The sequence below is a fragment of the Arachis stenosperma genome, chromosome 10 (genome assembly GCF_014773155.1).
Source record: "Arachis stenosperma cultivar V10309 chromosome 10, arast.V10309.gnm1.PFL2, whole genome shotgun sequence".
Lineage (NCBI taxonomy): Eukaryota > Viridiplantae > Streptophyta > Magnoliopsida > Fabales > Fabaceae > Arachis > Arachis stenosperma.
The window spans coordinates 93,724,988-93,738,728 of record NC_080386.1 but is presented as its reverse complement, the minus strand read 5'-3'; the positions used below and the strand labels follow the sequence as shown (position 1 = coordinate 93,738,728).

General features: G+C 40.5%; 1 non-coding gene across 1 annotated transcript; it reads right to left on the bottom strand.

Annotated features, from left to right (window-relative positions):
• Nucleotides 1-819: 819 nt before the first annotated feature.
• On the bottom strand, nucleotides 820-927 carry LOC130959643 (small nucleolar RNA R71). The gene has a single exon (XR_009078713.1). It is a non-coding gene; the product is annotated as a small nucleolar RNA R71 (small nucleolar RNA).
• Between the last annotated feature and the right edge of the window lie 12,814 nt (nucleotides 928-13,741).

Below are 13,741 nucleotides of genomic sequence, written 5' to 3'. Positions count from 1 at the left end.
ACTTGATCTCTTCCTCACTCTTAATTTTCGAAAATTAATTTTTTTTAAAAAATGTTTTCAAAATATTTCACTTGATTTTCGAAAATTTCTTCCTCTCTTCCCACATTCTTCTATTTATGGAGTATCACTCCTTCTCAATGCACAATTCGAACTCTATCTAATTAAGTTCGAATTCTTCTACCTCTTCTTTCTATTTTTCTGTTCCTCTGACACCTCAAGGAATCTCTATACTGTGACATAGAGGATTCCATATTTTCTTGTTCCCTTCTCTTTCATATGAGCAGGAACAAAAATAAAGGCATTCTTGTTGAAGCTGACCCTGAACCTGAAAGGACCTTGAAGCGAAAGCTAAGAGAAGCTAAGGCACAACTCTCTATAGAGGACCTAACCGAATTCTTCAAAGAAGAAGAAGACATGGCAGCCGAAAACAACAACAATGCAAACAATGTAAGGAAGGTGCTGGGTGACTTTACTGCACCTACTCCCGACTTTTATGGGAGAAGCATCTATATCCCTGCCATTGGAGCAAACAACTTTGAGCTTAAGCCTCAATTAGTTTCTCTAATGCAACAGAATTGCAAGTTCCATGGACTTCCATTGGAAGATCCTCATCAGTTCTTAGCTGAATTCTTGCAAATCTGTGACACTGTCAAGACTAATGGGGTAGACCCTGAGGTCTACAGACTTATGCTATTCCCTTTTGCTGTAAGAGACAGAGCTAGGACATGGTTGGACTCCCAACCTAAAGAAAGCCTGGACTCATGGGAAAAGCTAGTCAATGCCTTCTTGGCAAAGTTCTTTCCACCTCAAAAATTGAGTAAGCTTAGAGTGGAAGTCCAAACCTTCAGACAGAAGGATGGAGAATTCCTCTATGAAGCTTGGGAAAGATACAAACAATTGATCAGAAAATGTCCTTCTGACATGCTTTCTGAATGGAGCATCATAGGTATTTTCTATGATGGTCTCTCTGAACTATCCAAGATGTCTTTGGATAGCTCTGCTGGAGGATCTCTTCATCTGAAGAAGACGCCTACAGAGGCTCAAGAACTCATTGAAATGGTTGCAAATAACCAATTCATGTACACTTCTGAAAGGAATCCTGTGAACAATGGGACAAATCAGAAGAAAGGAGTTCTTGAGATTGATGCTCTGGATGCCATATTGGCTCAGAATAAGATATTGACTCAACAAGTCAATTCGATTTCTCAAAGTCTGTCTGGAATGCAAAATGCACCAAGCAGTACTAAAGATGCTTCATCTAAAGAAGAAGCTTATGATCCTGAGAACCCTTCAATGGAAGAGGTGAATTACCTAGGAGAACCCTATGGAAACACCTATAATTCTTCATGGAGAAATCACCCAAATTTCTCATGGAAGAATCAAGAGAAACCTCAACAAGGTTTCAACAACAATAATGGTGGAAGAAACAGGTTTAGCAATGGCAAGCCTTTTCCATCATCTTCTCAGCAACAGACAGAGAATTCTAAGCAGAACCCCTCTGACTTAGCAACCATGGTCTCTGATCTAATCAAAACCACTCAAAGTTTCATGACTGAAACACGATCCTCCATTAGGAATTTGGAGGCACAAGTGGGACAGCTGAGCAAGAGAATCACTGAACTCCCTCCTAGTACTCTCCCAAGTAATACAGAAGAAAATCCAAAAGGAGAGTGCAAAGCCATAACCATGGCCGAATCTGGAGAGGAAAGAGAGGAAGTGGACGCCACTGAGGAAGACCTCAATGGGCGTGCACCAACCTCCAATGAGTTCCCTAATGAGGAACCATGGGAATCTGAGGCTCAAAATGAGACCATAGAGATTCCATTGGACTTACTTCTGCCTTTCATGAGCTCTGATGAGTATTCCTCCTCTGAAGAGGATGAGTATGTCACTGAAGAGCAAGTTGCTAAATACCTTGGAGCAATCATGAAGCTAAATGACAAGTTATTTGGAAATGAGACTTGGGAGGATGAACCTCCTTTGCTCACCAAAGAACCGGATGACTTGTCTAGGCAGAAATTACCTCAAAAGAAACAAGATCCTGGGAAGTTTTCAGTACCTTGTACCATAGGCACCATGACCTTCAAGAAGGCTCTGTGTGACTTAGGGTCAAGTGTAAACCTCATGCCTCTCTTTGTAATGGAGAAGCTAGGGATCTTTGAGGTACAAGCTGCAAGAATCTCACTAGAGATGGCAGACAACTCAAGAAAACAAGCTCATGGACTTGTAGAGGATGTATTGGTGAAGATTGAGGACCATTACATCCCTACTGATTTCATAGTCCTAGAGACTGGGAAGTGCATGGATGAATCCATCATCCTTGGCAGACCCTTCCTAGCCACAGAAAAGGCTGTGATTGATGTTGATAGAGGTGAAATGATCATTCAAGTGAATGAAGAATCCTTTGTGTTTAAGGCTCAAGGATATCCCTCTGTCACCATGGAGAAGAAGCATGAAGAGCTTCTCTCAAATCAGAGTCAAACAGAGCCCCCACAGTCAAACTCTAAGTTTGGTGTTGGGAGGCCACAACCAAACTCTAAGTTTGGTGTTGAACCCCCACATTCAAACTCTAAGTTTGGTGTTGGGAGGTTCCAACATTGCTCTGAGTATCTGTGAGGCTCCATGAGAGCCCTCTGTCAAGCTACTGACATTAAAGAAGCGCTTGTTGGGAGGCAACCCAATGTTATATTTTATCTATTTCTCTTTGTTATTTTATGTTTTTTTGTAGGTTGATGATCATAAAAAGACACAAAATCAATTGAAAAAGCAAAAACAGAATGAAAAACAGGAAGAAAAACAGCACACCCTGGAGGAAGAACCCACTGGCGTTTAAACGCCAGTGAGGCTAGCAGTTGGGCGTTTAACGCCCAGTCTGGCACCATTCTGGGCGTTTAACGCCAGAAAGGGGCACCAGACTGGCGTTAAACGCCAGAAAAGGGCAAGAACCTGGCGTTAAACGCCAGGAATGGGCACCAGCCCGGCGTTTAACGCCAGAAATGGCTCAAAACGTGATTTTGAATGCCATTTGGTGCAGGGATGACTTTTCCTTGACACCACAGGATCTGTGGACCCCACAGGATCCCCACCAACCCCACCACTCTATCTCTCTTCTTCACCCATTCACCAATCACCTCAACTCCTCTTCCCCAAAAACCATTCACCTATCAAATCCCATCTTTCTCCTCACCACTCACATCTATCCTTCATAAAACCCCACCTACCTCACCCTTCAAATTCAAACCACTTTCCCTCCCAAACCCACCCATACATGACCGAACCATGAGCCCCCCCTCTCCTATATATACCCTTCTTCACCCCTTCATTTTCACACAACCTAAACACCACTTCTCTCCCTCTTTGGCCGAACACTAAGCCACTCCCTTCTTCCTCATTTCTTCTTCTTCTACTCTCTTCTTTCTTCTTTTGCTCGAGGACGAGCAAACCTTTTAAGTTTGGTGTGGTAAAAGCATTGCTTTTTGTTTTTCCATAACCATTTATGGCATCCAAGGCCGGAGAAACCTCTAGAAAGAGGAAAGGGAAGGCAAAAGCTTCCACCTCCGAGTCATGGGAGATGGAGAGATTCATCTCAAGGGTGCATCAAGACCACTTCTATGAAGTTGTGGCCTTGAAGAAGGTGATCCCCGAGGTCCCTTTTTCACTCAAAAAGAGTGAATATCCGGAGATCCGACATGAGATCCGAAGAAGAGGTTGAGAAGTTCTTACCAACCCCATTCAACAAGTCGGAATCTTGATGGTTCAAGAGTTCTATGCCAATGCATGGATCACCAAGAACCATGATCAAAGTGTGAACCCGGATCCAAAGAATTGGCTTACTATGGTTCGGGGGAAATACTTGGATTTCAGTCCGGAAAATGTAAGGTTGGCGTTCAATTTGCCCATGATGCAAGGGGATGAACATCCTTACACTAGAAGGGTCAACTTTGATCAAATGTTGGACCAAGTCCTCACAGTCATATGTGAAGAGGGCGCACAATGGAAGAGAGATTCAAGAGGGAAGCCGATTCAATTGAGAAGGCATGACCTCAAACCCGTGGCTAGAGGATGGTTGGAGTTTATCCAACGCTCAATCATTCCCACTAGCAACCGGTCCGAAGTTACTATAGACCGGGCCATCATGATTCATAGCATCATGATTGGAGAAGAAGTGGAAGTTCATGAGGTTATAACCCAAGAACTCTATAAGGTGGCGGATAAGTCCTCTACCTTAGCAAGGTTAGCCTTTCCTCACCTCATTTGTCACCTCTGTTATTCAGTTGGAGTTGACATAGAGGGAGACATCCCCATTGATGAGGACAAGCCCATCACTAAGAAAAGGATGGAGCAAACAAGAGACCCCTCTCATCATGAGATCCCTGAGATACCTCAAGGGATGCACTTTCCTCCACAAGACTATTGGGAGCAACTAAACACCTCCCTAGGAGAATTGAGTTCCAACATGGGACAACTAAGGGTGGAGCACCAAGAACATTCCATCCTCCTCCATGAAATTAGAGAAGATCAAAGAATCATGAGAGAGGAGCAACAAAGACAAGGAAGAGACATTGAGGAACTCAAGCACTCCATAAGACCTTCAAGAGGAAGAACAAGCCGCCATCACTAAGGTGGACCCGTTCTTTAATCTCCTTGTTCTTTAATTTTCTGTTTTTCGAATTTTAGTGCTTTATGTTTGTCCATGTTTGTGTCTTATGATCATTAGTGTCTTAGTGTCTATGCCTTAAAGTTATGAATGTCCTATGAATCCATCACCTTTCTTGAATAAACAATGTTCTTAATTGAAAAAGATGAGAATTGCATGAATTTTGAATTTTATAACAGTTTAATTATATTGATGTGGTGGCAACACTTTTGTTCTCTGAATGTATGCTTGAACAGTGCATATGTCTTTTGAATTTGTGGTTCATGAATGTTGGCTCTTGAAAGAATGATGAAAAAGGGGACATGTTACTGAGGATCTGAAAAATCATAAAAATGATTCTTGAAGCAATAAAAAGCAGTGAATACAAAAAAAAAAGGGGCAAGCGAAAAAAAAACGAAAAAGAAAGAGAAAAAGAAAGAAAAAGAAAGAAATAAAGTTGTGATCCAAGGCAATAAGAGTGTGCTTAAGAAACCTGGACACCTCTAATTGGGGACTTTAGCAAAGCTGAGTCACAATCTGAAAAGGTTCACCCAATTATGTGTCTGTGGCATGTATGTATCCGGTGGTAATACTGGAAGACAGAGTGCTTTGGGCCACAGCCAAGACTCAATAAGTAGCTGTGTTCAAGAATCATCATACTTAACTAGGAGAATCAATAACACTATCTGGATTCTGAGTTCCTAAAGAAACCAATCATTCTGAGTTCCAAAGGATAGAGTGAGATGCCAAAACTGTTCAGAGGCAAAAAGCTAAAAGCCCCGCTCATCTAATTAATACTGATATTCATAGATGTTTTTGGAGTTCATTGCATATTCTCTTCTTTTTATCCTATTTGATCTTCAGTTGCTTGGGGACAAGCAACAATTTAAGTTTGGTGTTGTGATGAGCGGATAATTTGTACGCTTTTTGGCATTGTTTTTAGTATGTTTTTAGTATGATCTAGTTAGTTTTTAGTATATTTTTATTAGTTTTTAGTTAAAATTCACTTTTCTGGACTTTACTATGAGTTTGTGTGTTTTTCTGTGATTTCAGGTATTTTTTGGCTGAAATTGAGGGACCTGAGCAAAAATCTGATTCAGAGACTGAAAAGGACTGCAGATGCTGTTGGATTCTGACCTCCCTGCACTCGAAGTGGATTTTCTGGAGCTACAGAAGCCCAATTGGCGCGCTCTCAACGGCGTTGGAAAGTAGACATCCTGGGCTTTCCAGCAATATATGATAGTCCATACTTTGCCCAAGATTTGATGGCCCAAACCGGCGTTCAAAGTCACCCTCAGGAATTCCAGCGTTAAACGCCGGAACTGGCACCAAAATGGGAGTTAAACGCCCAAACTGGCATAAAAGCTGGCGTTTAACTCCAAGAAGAGTCTCTACACGAAAATGCTTCATTGCTCAGTCCAAGCACACACCAAGTGGGCCTGGAAGTGGATTTTTATGTCATTTACTCATCTCTGTACACCCTAGGCTACTAGTTTTCTATAAGTAGGACCTTTTATTATTGTATTTGAAGAATCTGGGTAGCTATCTTTGAGTTTCATGCTATCTTAGATCATTTGGGAGGCTGGCCTCACGGCCATGCCTAGACCTTGTTCTTATGTATTTTCAACGGTGGAGTTTCTACACACCATAGATTAAGGTGTGGAGCTCTGCTGTACCTCGAGTATTAATGCAATTACTATTGTTCTTCTATTCAATTCCGCTTGTTCTTTGTCCAAGATATCACTTGTTCTTCAACTTGATGAATGTGATGATCCGTGACACTCATCATCATTCTCACTTATGAACAAAGTGACTGACAACCACTCTGTTCTACAAGCAACAAGGCTCTAGTGTTTATCTCTTGGATTCCTGATACACGATGCATGGTTGATCGCCTGACAACCGAGTGCTCGCCTGACAAACGAGCCAGCCATTCCATGAGATCAGAGTCTTCGTGGTATAGGCGAGAACTGATGGCGGCATTCAAGAGAATCTGGAAGGTCTAACCTTGTCTGTGGTATTCTGAGTAGGATTCAATGATTGAATGACTGTGACGTGCTTCAAACTCCTAGCAGGCGGGGCGTTAGTGACAGACGCAAAAGAATCACTGGATTCTATTCCGGCCTGACCGAGAACCGACAGCTGATTAGCCATATGCTGTGACAGAGCATAGGAACATTTTCACTGAGAGGATGGGAGGTAGCCACTGACAACGGTGAAACCCTTGCATAAGCTTGCCATGGAAAGGAGTAAGAAGGATTGGATGAAGACAGTAGGAAAGCAGAGAGACGGAAGGGAAAGCATCTTCATACGCTTATCTGAAGCTCTCACCAATGATATACATAAGTATCTCTATCTTTATCTTTATGTTTTATTCATCATCTATACCCATTTGAGTCTGCCTGACTGAGATTTACAAGGTGACCATAGCTTGCTTCATACCAACAATCTCCGTGGGATCGACCCTTACTCGCGTAAGGTATTACTTGGACGACCCAGTGCACTTGCTGGTTAGTTGTGCGAAGTTGTGTTTATGCCATGGTATTGAACACCAAGTTTTTGGATTCATTACCGGGGATTATTTGAGCTGTGAAAAGTATTGATCACAATTTCGTGCTCCATGCATCTGGTTTTATATGCGACAAAAAAGTGCCTTTAAAACTTAAAGGTAAATTCTATCGCACCGCTATAAGACCGGCTATGCTGTATGGTACGAAGTGTTGGGCGGCTAAAAGGGAGCACGAACATAAGCTGAGTGTGGCCGAGATGAAGATGTTGAGATGGATGAGTGGTCATACGCGATTGGATAAAATAAGGAATTAAGATATAAGGGAGAGATTTGGAGTAGCACCCATTGTGAAAAAGATGGTTGAATCGCGTCTCAGGTGGTTTGGACATGTGAGAAGAAGACCAATAGAACATCCAGTCAGGAGGGTGGATGAGATGGAAGATGGACAAAGGGCGAAAGCCAGAGGAAGACCTAAGAAGACCATCCATGAGGTAGTCAAACGAGATCTACATGTAAATGGTCTCTTTGTAGACATGATACATGACAGAGCACAATGGCGTCGTTTGATTCATGTAGCCGACCCCACTTAGTGGGACAAGGCTTTGTTGTTGTTGTTGTTGTTGTTGTTTGAATCTTTTGTTCTGTTCTTGTTAAGGTTTCAAATTTCTTGTTTCTTTTTCCAAAAATTTTTCAAAAATAGTGTTTTTTGTTTGAGTCTTGTGTCAATCTTTGGGTGTCTTCTTGAATATTTTCTTTTAAATTTTCAAAAATTGTGTCCTTGATTTTCAAAATTCTTAAGTTTAGTGTCTTTTGCATGTTCTTATTTTCTTTGAATTTCTTTGATTTTTGTTCTTAGTGTTCTTCTTGATCTTCAAAGTATTCTTGTTTTTCTTCTTGTTTTGATCTTAAAATTTTTAAGTTTGGTGTCTCTGTGTTTTTCTTTGCAATTTTTGCACACTAGGTGTTCTTAGATCTAAAAATTTTAAGTTTGGTGTCGTTTTGTTGTTTTTCTCTTTCTTCATTAATTCAAAAATCAAAAAAATAAAATATCTTTTCTTATTTTTAATTACAATTTTTGAAATTATTGTTAATTGATTTCAAAAATGTTTAAATTTGGTATTTTCTTGTTTGTCAAGTCAAGATTTAAATTCAAAAATCATATCTTTTTCAAATCTTTATCTTATCTTGTTTCAAATTCAAAATTTAAAATTTAAAATTCAATTTTCAAAATCTTATCTTATTTCAAATTTCAAAACCAAATCTTTTTCAAAAATCAAATTCAAATCTTATCTTCTTCAACCTCTTTTCAAATCTTTTTTTAAATTTTGATTCTTTTTTATCTTATCTTTCTTTCAAAATTTAAATTTCAAATCTTTTTAATTTAAAACTTATCTTTTCTTAACCTCCTTATCTTATCTTGCTTACCTAACTTATCTTCTTTTTAATTTAAAATCTTTTCTATCTTATCTTCTTTTAAATTTTAATTTTAAAAACTTTTCAAATCTTTTCAATTCTTATCTTATCTTGTTGACTTTTTCAAATATTTTTAAAATCAAATCTTTTCAAATCTTCTATCTTATCTTGTTTTCAAATCTTTCTTAATTAGTTAGTTGCTTTCTCTTTCTTCTTTTTCAAAATCTCCTAACTAACTCCTCTCTCTTCTATTTTCGAAAATATCTTCTTTTATTTCTCCCTCTTCTTTTTTGAAAATCATCATTAAATTTTCAAATCTTTTTAGTTCATTAACCTTAATTTGATTAATAAATAAAATAAAAACAAAAATATTTCAATTCTAGTTTCTAATTTTGCTTCTAATTTTTGAATTCTTCCTCTCTTCTAGCCGAATTCTTCTTCTCCTTCCTCTATCTTCATTCTTCTTTCTTCTTTTGGATATCTCCCCGAGAGCTCCCTATACTGTAACATAAAGATTCCCATTTTTCTTTGTCTCTTATTTATGTATGTAGAGACAACGGAGTCACTATGGATCCAGAAAGGAATGCATGAATTGGGAGACCTCTGGGCTCCTATACATTTGACACTCCTATTGACTTAGATGACTTTAAGGTCAAGCTAGACCAGGTCCTGCTGTTACGGCAAAAATGCCGGTTTTATGGACACCCACAAGAAGACCCCAGTAAGTTCATCTTCGACTTCCTGCAGTTCTGTGACACTATAGAGCCAATGGGGTGGACCCTGAAGTCCCCAGACTAAAACACTTCCTATTTGCTCTGAGTGATCAAGCAAATGAATGGTGGCATATGGAACTTAGAGGAAGTATGAACACCTGGGATAAGGTTGTTAACAATTTTTTGAATAGGTTCTCTCCCTCACAGAGATTAACTAAGCTAGTGACCGATGTTCAAACCTTCAGGAAGAAGGAGAGTGAGTCTCTCTATGATGCTTAGGTGAGGTACAAGATGATGTTCAAGAATTGTCCTCCCCATATGTTCTCAGGATAGGGTAAGACAATGATCTTCTATGAAGCAATCTCTGAGATAGCCAGGAAGACAGTAGATCACTTTGCAAATGGCCCTTTTGTACTTTATAGAGACACATGAAGTGGCAGATGAGCTCATTAAGATAGCTGCCAATAACCAGCACTTATACTCCTGTGAGGAGACTCCAGTTAGGACAGAAGTTCTAGACATGGAGACCTTAAAAGAAGGTGAGAAAGTAGTCTTTGCCAAGGAGGCCGAACCTCAGGAGCCTGCGGACTAAAGGCAATCAAGATCCAAGAGGATCTTGAGAATGCTAGTGAGCACGCCCCTACAGAGAAGAAGGAACCTCAAGTTGATTCTTCTCTAGGCGTGCAAGAGGAGCCTGTGACTCTCACATAGCATGCCCTTGCAGAGGAGAAAGAGCCTCAAGAGCTACCTTTCCTAGGCGTGCAAACAGAACCAAAAGATGAGCAACTGGCTCATTTCCAAGTAGCTTTCAAGAAGCTGCAAGTCAATATCTCTTTTACAGAGGTATTTGAAAAGAAGGACCTAAACGGAAATGAAATAGAGGTACTTACTAAAAAGTACAATACAATAATTCAGAATGAGCTGCCAAGGAAGATGCCAGATTTAGGGAGCTTTCAGATCCTATGGACTACTGGAAAGATCACTTTTGACAAAGTCCTCTATGATCTTGGCTTGAGTTTAAATCTGATACCTTCATCTATGATGAGGAAGCTGAAAATCCAAGAGGCACAAGAAACAAGGATTACCTCGCATAAGGACTGGATGGTGTTCAAGGTTCTTGACCCTCCATTACCCCCTGACAAGGGAGGCACTTGCATAAAGGATTCATCATTCAAGCCTGCTCCCTTGATTAAAACACATTCAATCTCTCCTAAGACCAAACGTAAGTTTGGTGTTGGATGTACACTATCCACCAAGGAGGAAGGCCCCAAAAGAAACATGCCTAGGGGCTGGAAAAACAAAATGTCCCTACTGAAGGCTTTTCACCATGGAAGATGGCAATGTTCACTTATCTCATCATGGTATTCACCATGGAAGATGGAAATGGCACTAAGGAACACCAGCATATTGCTGCAAGCCAAACTCTGCCTCATGCACTGAACAAGATCCTGTTTCTTGAGCATATTAAGCTAATCCATGAGAACACAGGAAGGAAGCTCCCAGTAAGGAGTAAGGATTTATTCCTCTATGACTATCTTCCTCCTTGAAAGGAGTTGTCCGTCAAGCTAATGACATTAAAGAAGCGCTTGTTGGGAGGCAACCCAACTATAAATAGAGTATTTTTGTTCTTATTTCTTTTGTTTGTTATCATTTGAGTTTATTTTAGTTTATTTTAGAGTTTTTCCTTATTTTTTAATGTTTGTGATCATGTGCAGTAGTTAGAACAGAAACAAAAACAGTCAGAGCTGGAAACAGAACACCCTGGAGCAAAAACCTTGATGGCGTTGAACGCTAAACAAGGAGCCAAAGTGGGCGTTCAATGCCCTCTGGGGAGTAACAAGCTGGCGTTGAATGCCAGCCAGGGAGCTAGGCTGGGCGTTCAACGCCCAAAAAGGCAGAAGACCTAGTGTTGAACACCGGGAAGGAGGTTTCTCCTGGGTGTTCAACGCCACAAATGGGAGGCAAGCTGGCGTTGAACACCAGCCATGGTGTAGCTGCTGGGTGTAACAGCCCAGACCACTTGCTAGCACAATATTGTCCGCTTTGGTACACAAGACCTCACGGTTTTGCCTTTGACGATAGGGATGCTAACCGAAGTCCCCCACACTCATTCTTCAAAATGCGTCATGCTAGGGAGAGGTATCCACACCCTTATAAGGCATGCTTCATTCTCCTCCCCAACCGATGTGGGACCTTACAATCCACCCCCCTAAGGGAGCCCAACGCCCTCGCTGGCACATCGATCCGGGCTCCGACTCTGATACTATCTGTAACAGCCCAGACCACCCGCTAGCACAATATTTTCCGCTTTGGCACACAAGACCTCACGGTTTTACCTTTGACGATAGGGATGCTAGCCGAAGCCCCCCACACACATTCATCAAAACGCGTCATGCTAGGGAGAGGTATCCACACCCTTATAAGGCATGCTTCGTTCCCCTCCGCAACCGATGTGGGACCTTACAATGGGCGCTCAATGCCCATAAGGAGGGCAAGGAATTCAAATTCCCTAACCTCTCAGGACCAGTAGGTCCCACAGAATCTCCACCTACTCCACCTTCTTCTACTCTATTCTTCCTCATTATTCATATTTGCTTGAGGACAAGAAAAACTCTTAAGTTTGGTGTTGAAAAAGCTTTGCTTTGTGACTTATACCACTCTTAAGTATGATACTGATGAGCGGATATTTTATACGCTTTTTGGGGGTAATTTTATGTAGATTTTAGTATGTTTTAATTAGTTTTTAGTAGAATATTATTAATTTTTAGGCAAAAATCATATTTCTGGACTTTACTATGAGTTTATATGTTTTTCTGTGATTTCAGGTATTTTCAGGCTGAAATTGAGGGAGCTGAGCAAAAATCTGATTTAGGCTGAAAAAGGACTGCTGATGCTGTTGGATCCTGACCTCCCTGCACTCAGAATGGATTTTTTGGAGCTACAGAAGTCCAATTGACGCGCTTTCAATTGGGTTGGAAAGTAGACATCCAGGGCTTTCCAGCAATATATAATAGTCCATAGTTTGCGCGAAGATAGATGACATAAACTGGCGTTCAACGCCAATGTCATGTTGCAGTCTGGCGTCCAACGCCAGAAACAGGTTACAAGTTGGAGTTCAACACCCAAAACACGTTACAACCTGGCGTTCAACTCCATAAACAGCCCAAGCACGTGGGAGGCTTAAGTCTCAGCCCCAGCACACACCAAGTGGGCCCCAGAAGTGGATTTCTGCACCAATTATCTTAGTTTACTCATATTCTGTAAACCTAGGTTACTAGTTTACTATTTAAACAACTTTTAGAGACTTATTTTGTATCTCATGACGTCTATAGAACTGGATTTTATATTCCTTGGCAGCATGAGTCTCTAAACTCCATTGTTGGGGGTGAGGAGCTCTGCAGTGTCTCGATGAATTAATGCAATTGTTTCTATTTCTCCATTCAAACGTGTGTGTTCCTATCTAAGATGGTCATTCGCGCTTAATTATGAAGAAGGTGATGATCCGTGACACTCATTACCTTCCTCAATCCATGAACGTGTGCTTGACAACCACCTCCGTTCTACATCAGATTGAATGAGCTTCTCTTAGATTCCTTAATCAGAATCTTCGTGGTATAAGCTAGAATTGATGGCGGCCACTCTTGAGGATCCGGAAAGTCTAAACTTTGTCTGTGGTATTCCGAGTAGGATTCAAGGATTGAATGGTTGTGACGAGCTTCAAACTCGCGATTGCTGGGCGTGATGACAAACGCAAAAGGATCAATGGATCCTATTCCAACATGATCGAGAACCAACAGCTGATTAGCTGTGCTGTGACAGAGCATCTGGACCGTTTTCACTGAGAGGATGGGAGGTAGCCACTAACAATGGTGACACCCTACATACAGCTTGCCATAGAAGGAACTTTGCACTTTTCCATGGATGGAATATTACATTACAGAAATTCAGAAGACAAAGCATCTCCAAAACTCCAACATATTCTCCATTACTGCATTACAAGTAATTAATTCACGCTCTTTTATTTTTCTAATAACTCAAACTGATAATTTTAATTGAAATCCTGACTAAGAATAATAAAATAAACATAGCTTGCTTCAAACCAATAATCTCTGTGGGATCGACCCTTACTCACGTAAGGTATTACTTGGACGACCCAGTGCACTTGCTGGTTAGTTGTGCGAATTGTCAAAGAGTGGGATTGCATTTCGTGCACCAAGTTTTTGGCGCCGTTGCCGGGGATTGTTCGAGTTTGAACAACTAAAGGTTAATTTTGTTGCTTAGATTAGGAATAATTTATTTTTGTTATTATAGAGTCATTAAATTCTGAGTCCTTTATTCCCTTTTCAAAAATTTTTTTCAAAAATATTATTTTTCTTTATCAAATCTTAATTTTTTCATGAGTTTAGTGTCTTGTTCTAAGTTTGGTGTCAATTGCATATTTTATATTTTTCTTTTAAATTTTCGAATTCC